Raw genomic sequence first — 7377 nt, forward strand, 5'->3', positions numbered from 1 at the left:
CAATAGCCAGAATCTAGAAAAAACTTGAATGCCCGAGAACAGATGATTGGTTAAAGAAATTTTGGTACATCTACACAATGGAATACTATGCAGCTGTTAGAAAGGATGAAGTCATGAAATTTGCATATAAGTGGATCACCATGGAGAATAGCATGTTAAGTGAAATGAGTCAGAAAGAGAGGGACAGATATAGAAAGATTGCACTCATTTTGGGGATGTAAAGTAACAGAATGGGAGACTAACACCCAAGAATAGTAGAGATGAGTACCAGGCAGATTGCTCCACAGCTTGGAAGCCGGCCTTACATAGCCAGCTGGGGGGAAAGGCAGCTCAGATAGAGAAGGGATCACCAAGTAAAGGGTACTAGGAGGGCCTGTTCGGGATGGGAGATGCAGGCTGAAAGTAGACTATAGACTGAATAGTGGCACTCAGTACCTCTATTGCAAACCACAACACCCAAAAGTAGAGAGAGAACAAAAGGGAATGCCCTGCCACAGAGGCAGGGTGGCAGGGGGAAGGGGTGGGGGTGGTGGGAGGGAAACTGGGATCATTGGTGGTGGAGAATGGGCACTGGTGGGGGGGGATGGGAACTCGAACATTGTGTGACTGAAATATAAGCACAAAAGTTTGCAAATCTGGGGGCCAGAGTGATAGCACAGCGGGTAAGGCATTTGCCTTGCACACGGCCGACCCGGGTTCAATCCCCGGCATCCCATATGGTCCCCCAAGCACTGCCAGGAGTAATTCCTGAGTGCAAAGCCAGGAGTAACCCCCTGAGCATCGCTGGGTGTGACCCAAAAAGCAAAAAAAAAAAAGTTTGCAAATCTGTAACTATGCCTCACGGCGATTCATTAAAATAAATAAATTAATTAATTTAAAAAGAATGAAGTATACACACAGAGTCAACTAGACACCACACACTGTCTAGAAGCCAGACTAAAGCTACACAGAAACCAACACTCCTGTCCTCTTGGAGAACAGTAGGAAGCAAATGGAAGCACGAATAATAAGTGTAGAGGATTTGAAGGGGATTTCTTCCTAAGGCAATGTGAAGTCCTTATAGAGTAATCCTCTGGGAGAGGGAAGGATGAAGTTACTGTTTTTAAAAACTTTTGTTCATAATCAAACTTAAAATGATGTACCTGTCCTCCATGGCTTGGAAGCTGGCCTAACATGCTGGGGGAAACGGCAGCTGGGAAGGAGAAGGGACCACTAAGTAAATGATGCTTGGAGGGCCCGCTCGGGATGGGAGATGTGTGCTGAGAGTAGACTATGGACTGAACATGATGGCCACTTACTACCTGTATTGCAAACCATAACACCGTAACGGAGAGAGAGAGTAAAAAGGAATGTGCCTGCCACAGAGCAGGGTGTGTATGTGGGGGGGGGGATGTGGGTGTGGGTGTGGTGATGGAGTGGGGGTGGCGTGGCGTGAGGGATACTGGGGACATTGGGGGTGGAGAATGGGTACGGGTGGAGAGATAGGTACTTGAACATTGTATGACTGAAACGTAACCATGAAAGTTTGTAAGTCTGTAACTGTATCTCATGGTGATTCATTCAAAAAGATTTTTTTTTTTGCTTTTTGGGTCACACCCAGCGATGCTCAGGGGTTACTCCTGGCTTTGCACTCAGGAATTGCTCCTGGCAGTGCTTGGGTGACCATATGGGATGCCGGGGGATTGAACCCAGGTCGGCCGCGTGCAAGGCAAACACCCTACCCGCTGTGGTATCGCTCCAGCCCCACAAAAAAATCTTTTTTAAATAAACAAAACAAAACGGTGCCTGTCAAAATGCAAGTGGGGTGGGGATTCAGGGGAGGGAACCTTGGGGTCATTGGTGGAGGGAAATTAATACTGGCGGTGGGATTTGGGGCTGGAACATTGTATGTCTAAGGCTCAACCCAGAATAACTCTTAATCACAGCGCTTTAATAACATAATTAAAAATGAAAAACCAACCCACCACCTTTCCAGTTGCTACTTGGAGAATGAATGAGGGATGGGGTAACAGTCAAACCTGGCATACCTCAGTGACTCATCATGATCTTTCTCTGGGCAGGAGCTGATGGTTTTTTGGACCGGGGTGGTGGTAGCAGACACTGATTGCCAGTGAAGTGAAGTGGGCTCTTTGCAGTTAAGTTCTACAGGCAGAGCAAACAGGATTTTGGGAGAGTTGTGGGTTGTCTGGAGAGGATAAGGTGGGGGTGGGGGGATGGGGGATGGGGATGGTAAGCAAGCAGCCAGGGAGAATATGCAGGTTACCCCCCCCCCCCAACAGATGGCAGCGTGGAGTTTTGGCTTATGTGGATTTCATAGGTTGGAGTAGCAGAGTTGACTGTACGTAGAAGTGTACATTGACGTTTGCAGGTGCTAAGTTTAAAATGCTTAGTAATTACCTATCCCGGTGGAGAAATCACATCAGCAGTTGAGCAAATGAATGAGTTTGAAGGACATCCAAGATGATCACACTGGAGGAGTAAGCTTTAGACAGCAGCGGCAGCAACGTGCAGTCAGCTTTCAGAGTTGCAGGAAACATAGACGAAAGAAGCCAGGAAGAACAGTGCAAATTCAAGGAAGGAAAGACAAAAAGTGTCCACATTTACCATCAATAGCACATCTAAGTTTGTTGCAACTTGAGACTTTTCACGGGGTTGAGTATGGAGGAGTCTGTGTACAAATGGGGAGTTCAGTTAAATGCAGGCTTATTCATTATTGATAAAGTCCATGGAGATGATTACTCGGTCTTCTGAATAATTGAGGACATGCTTCAGGGCATGTAATTCCTCTGAATGCGCACAGGAAACCTGTAACCCTACAGTATCTCTATAGTCAGTGCATTCCTTTCCTATGATGCTTAAGCATCCTCAGAACCTTAACTATACAGAATTATGACTTGAAGATGTTTGGGGCTTGCATTTTCTTTTTCAGATGGTTTACAGAAATTTGGAGTTTGTAATTAAAAAAAAATGTGCCGTGAAGTTTCTTGAAGGGTAGAAGAGGCATTTGTTGCTTTCAGCGGAGAAATTGCTCCAAAAGAGAAAAGAAGCATTCTTCCCCCTGCCTGGGAGCAGACGCACGCTTTTTTCTTGCAGATAAGAAATAAATGCCCTTCTTCCCATGTGGGTAGACACCTCTCAGCCTGAGAATTGTGTGTGCCAGAGTTAAAGTTGTGGTGACCCACCCCACACAGAAATTCTCCCCATGGAATCTAGAGAGAGCTTTTGCTTAGAGATTTTGGAGTGTCTGGACAGTTTATAATTGAGAAAAGCCTTTCCATATATATATATACATAACTGGGAAAAGCCATTCTATTATAGCCTCTAGCTATAATGGAATGGAACAGAGCTGGGAGACGAGTTTCTATTTGGTTTTCTTTTTCTTTATTATTTAAAAAATACTTAAGGGACCGTGGTTTGCAAAACCATTGATCGTGGTGTTTTAGGCATATATTTCAACATTGGCCCCTCCCCCCGCCACCACCACCTGTGTCTGGTTCCCTGTGACAGTGTCCGCAATACTCCACAGCTCCCACCCCTCTACCCTGCCAGCCCCCTTGACAGGCCACATTGCGAAGTTTGGTGATTGCATCTTAGATCTCATGTTGTCACTGTTGTTGAGTGTGTGCCTTGCATTATAGCTCAACCACCTGCCCACACCACAGTATAACCAGAGCTCTGGCCCCTGCTTCTCCATTACTTCCCTTTCCATCCTTTTCCCTCCCCCTTGCTTTCCTCCCTTCTCCTCCCTAAAGTCTGGGGTCAAGGATGATTTAAGCATCCCCCCCCTTTACTACCTTTACCCACCCAGTCATTACATATACCACCGATAAGTAAGATCATCCTGTGTTTCTTTCTTTTCTTTTTTGCTTTTTGGGTCACACCCAGTGATGCTCAGGGGTTACTCCTGGCTTTGCACTCAGGAATCACTCCTGGTGGTGCTCAGAGGACCACATGGGATACTGGGAATCGAACCCAGGTCGACCGCATGCAAGGCAAACGCCCTACCCGCTGTGCTATCACTCTAGCCCCAAGATCATCCTGTGTTTGAGAGGCCAGTTCCTCTTAGCTGGTGGGAGTTTGAGTGAGATTGAAATGACTTGTCTGAGCAGACTTCACAGGGCAGGTTTGTACGTCCCTGGATTCTCAAAGAGGGCCTATTCCTCACCCCCGCTCCCACCCCACCAAATTCAACTATATTTATTCGTAATTATGAACTTAAGTGATCAGATGGCTTCATGATAATTCATTCTGTACTAATTCAGAAATTCAAAGCAGATGGTAATTTGAATTTACCCTAATTTCTAAGGCTCTTTCTTCATGAAGGTTACTTGTGGAGATAATGTTTAATCTTAAATAGGTTTTATATTACCCCACCCCCCTGCAAAGCCCCAAGTAAGCGCACTTTTAATCTACTGAAATTAATGGAATGAGTTTCAAATTATTCTTATCTTTTCATCAAGGACAAGATAAGAGTTCTATTAGGCAGCCCTTTCATATCCTAGTTTATAGTGGAGAATACAAATAATACATTTTAATTAAAAATCAAAACCCTTTTAAATTTCTACTGAGGAAGAATAAAATATCATAAAAATATTTTGACAGAAGAAACTTAGCAACTTTCTTTTAAAAACTGCTAACAGCATTAGGAGGAATTTTGCCTTTTCATTTTTCCCTTTTTTTTTAAAGTAAAGGTTTAGTTATGCATTTCTGATGAGTTGGACTCTTCATTAAGTATTTACCATTTTGCATCCATTTTAAGTTCTGACATTTTTCGGAACATTTGATCTACTTTTGCCTATTCCTATGACATGGGAATAAGAAATCCTTTCCCTCAAGATAAAAAAGGAAATTGTTAACAATTAAAATTATATACTGCAAATGATGATGGAAGAAGATTTAATGATAAAGTATGGGCTTTAGCCAATGTAATTAGTACCTTTCTCATGTGTTATGAGGGGAAAAAAGTGAATTCCTTTTCTTACTTTTGGCTAGCTTTGTGTGGGTGTACAAGAGATGTTAAATATCACCTCTCCTGCTTCTTACCCACTTGAAATGGGTTGAGGGGAGGTTTCATGGAAATGGTAAATGGCTTGATTGAGAGTCACAAAAAAGCAGTGTGCCTGATTTTTTCCTGATCAGGAGACAGAATGAAAGCAGGCTCAGCTCCTAGGCAGAGATGGCAGAGGATTCGGTGTGTGTACTAGAATTAGGTGTTGAAAATATTTTCAAAAGAACAAAGAAACCAAGAGCTTGGGCAGATGTGGGACCCCCATTCTCCCAGGCAGCAGTGGGGTAGTACAAACTGAGAGTGACCCCTTTGGAGATATAAGAGATCCCTCGTTTCTCAAAGTCTAAACTCTCCCCTCCTGTCTTGGATACTAATGTTGGACCTCATTCACTGTCATTATCATACTTATTGAATAGACTTTTTCTTTGCTTTTTGGGTCATACCTGGCAATGCACAAGGGTTACCTCCTGGCTTTGCACTCAGGAGTTACTCCTGGCAGTGCTCAGGGGACCATACGGGATGCTGGGAATCGAACCCCGGTTGACCACGTGCAAAGTAAATACCCTCCCCGCTGTGCTATTGCTCCAGACCCGAATAGACACATTTTTGTGTATTATTTTTACTGTAGCTCTATAACAGAGTAAATGGCATATGTAGATATGTAGAGACCATGATGAATGTCTGGTGTGTGGTGTGTGTGTGTGTGTGTGTGTGTGTGTGTGTGTGTGTGTGTGTGTGTTTAATTCTTTGACTGGGCTTACTTTGCTTCTTGGACTGGAGCGATAGCACAGCAAGTAGGGCATTTGCCTTGCATGCGGCCAACCCGGGTTCAATTCCTCTGTCCCTTTTGGAGAGCCTGGCAAGCTACTGAGAGTATCCCGCCCACACAGCAGAGCCTGGCAAGCTACCTGTGGCGTATTCGATATGCCAAAAGCAGTAACAACAAGTCTCACAACAGAGACATTGCTGGTGCCTGCTCGAGCAAATTGATGAACAACGGGACAGCAGTGCTACAGTGCTACTTTGCTTCTTAATTTGCCTGTTTGGACTCTGAAACCCTTTGTGTTGGCAGAAGTTGGCCCATAGACTCTGTCCCAACAGCAGCCTACTTCAGAAATTAGATTTCAACGTGTAAGAGAATGCGGTCTTTCTGAATTACCAACGTTGAAGTAAGAAATCTCCAAAATCTTTGTTTTTGCTGTCAGGTGCATAATTATTTTCTGCCTACCCTGTACCTTAGGCAAGGTCTAAAAATACCTCTCCTTCTAGAAGTTTAGTATTTATTATAAATTTGGCAATCTTCATAACACTGCTAAATGCCAAAGACTTAAAAGCTTGTAGCAAAGTAGTTCATCAGATAGATTCTACTGCCTCATGCCTAGAATGACAGCTAAGCCTTTGCCTGTGGCAATACAGTTGCATCGAGGAGATTCGTGGATAATCTCCTTTGCCCTTTAGCCTGCTCCAGTGGCCATCAGATAGTTTCTCTAGCTTCATCTATTTCCCTTCCCTTCCAAAATTCTCCATTTTTGTTTTTTAACCCCCAGTGCTGGGGATCAATTCAGATCTTCATGCATCCAAGGCAAGCACTCTGCCACTGAGTCTCACCCTCCCTTCCTGGGTCCTGGGATATGAATTTTCTTGTGAATTCCGGGTAACTGTGGCAAGTGGTGGTGTTTTATCTTAAATCATGGATTAATAAAACCATGAAGAACAACTCTGCTGAGAGCCGAACTTTGGTCTTGAATTAAATGGCATTTTATATATTTTCAAGAAAATAGTTCATTTCTGATAGTTTAATATCAAAAGATTGGATCTTTCCTTTTGTGCACAAAGAAAGCTAATTGGCAAAGTGGCTTCCCTTCTTCTTCACGCCTTTTTTAAAATAAGGGATAATGTAGCTCATTTCCTATCCAGCCATCTAACCTGGACTCTAGCACACTTGACCTTTTGCATAAAATTTTTTCTACCAAAGACGTCTGATACAGACAACATTTTTAAAAGAGTAGTGCTAACATTCAATCAGGAAAGAGATTTACAGAAGAACTAATTTTAAAGTTAAGCCATGAAATATGAATATTCCTCCAAAGGAAAAATGGATGAAACAATAGTATGCATTTCCCATCTTTCTTTTGCAGCTTTCCCCCCTCCTAAGTGAGGGAAGGACAAAAGAGGAATGATGAGACATCTTTCAGCCTCTCTCTGGAGTCTATTGTCATTGACCTTGGCAAGTTACAGAACATTCTAGGAAGAGGCAGACTGCAAAAGTTCTGCTTCTCTGTCAAGGCAAATTGTTGGGTGTGGCTGTTTAAGTCTGTACCACCTATTGTATTTGATGTCATGCTTTCAATGTGCTGCTTTGACTCTTT

The sequence above is a fragment of the Sorex araneus genome, chromosome 2 (genome assembly GCF_027595985.1).
Source record: "Sorex araneus isolate mSorAra2 chromosome 2, mSorAra2.pri, whole genome shotgun sequence".
Taxonomy (NCBI): Eukaryota; Metazoa; Chordata; class Mammalia; order Eulipotyphla; family Soricidae; genus Sorex; species Sorex araneus.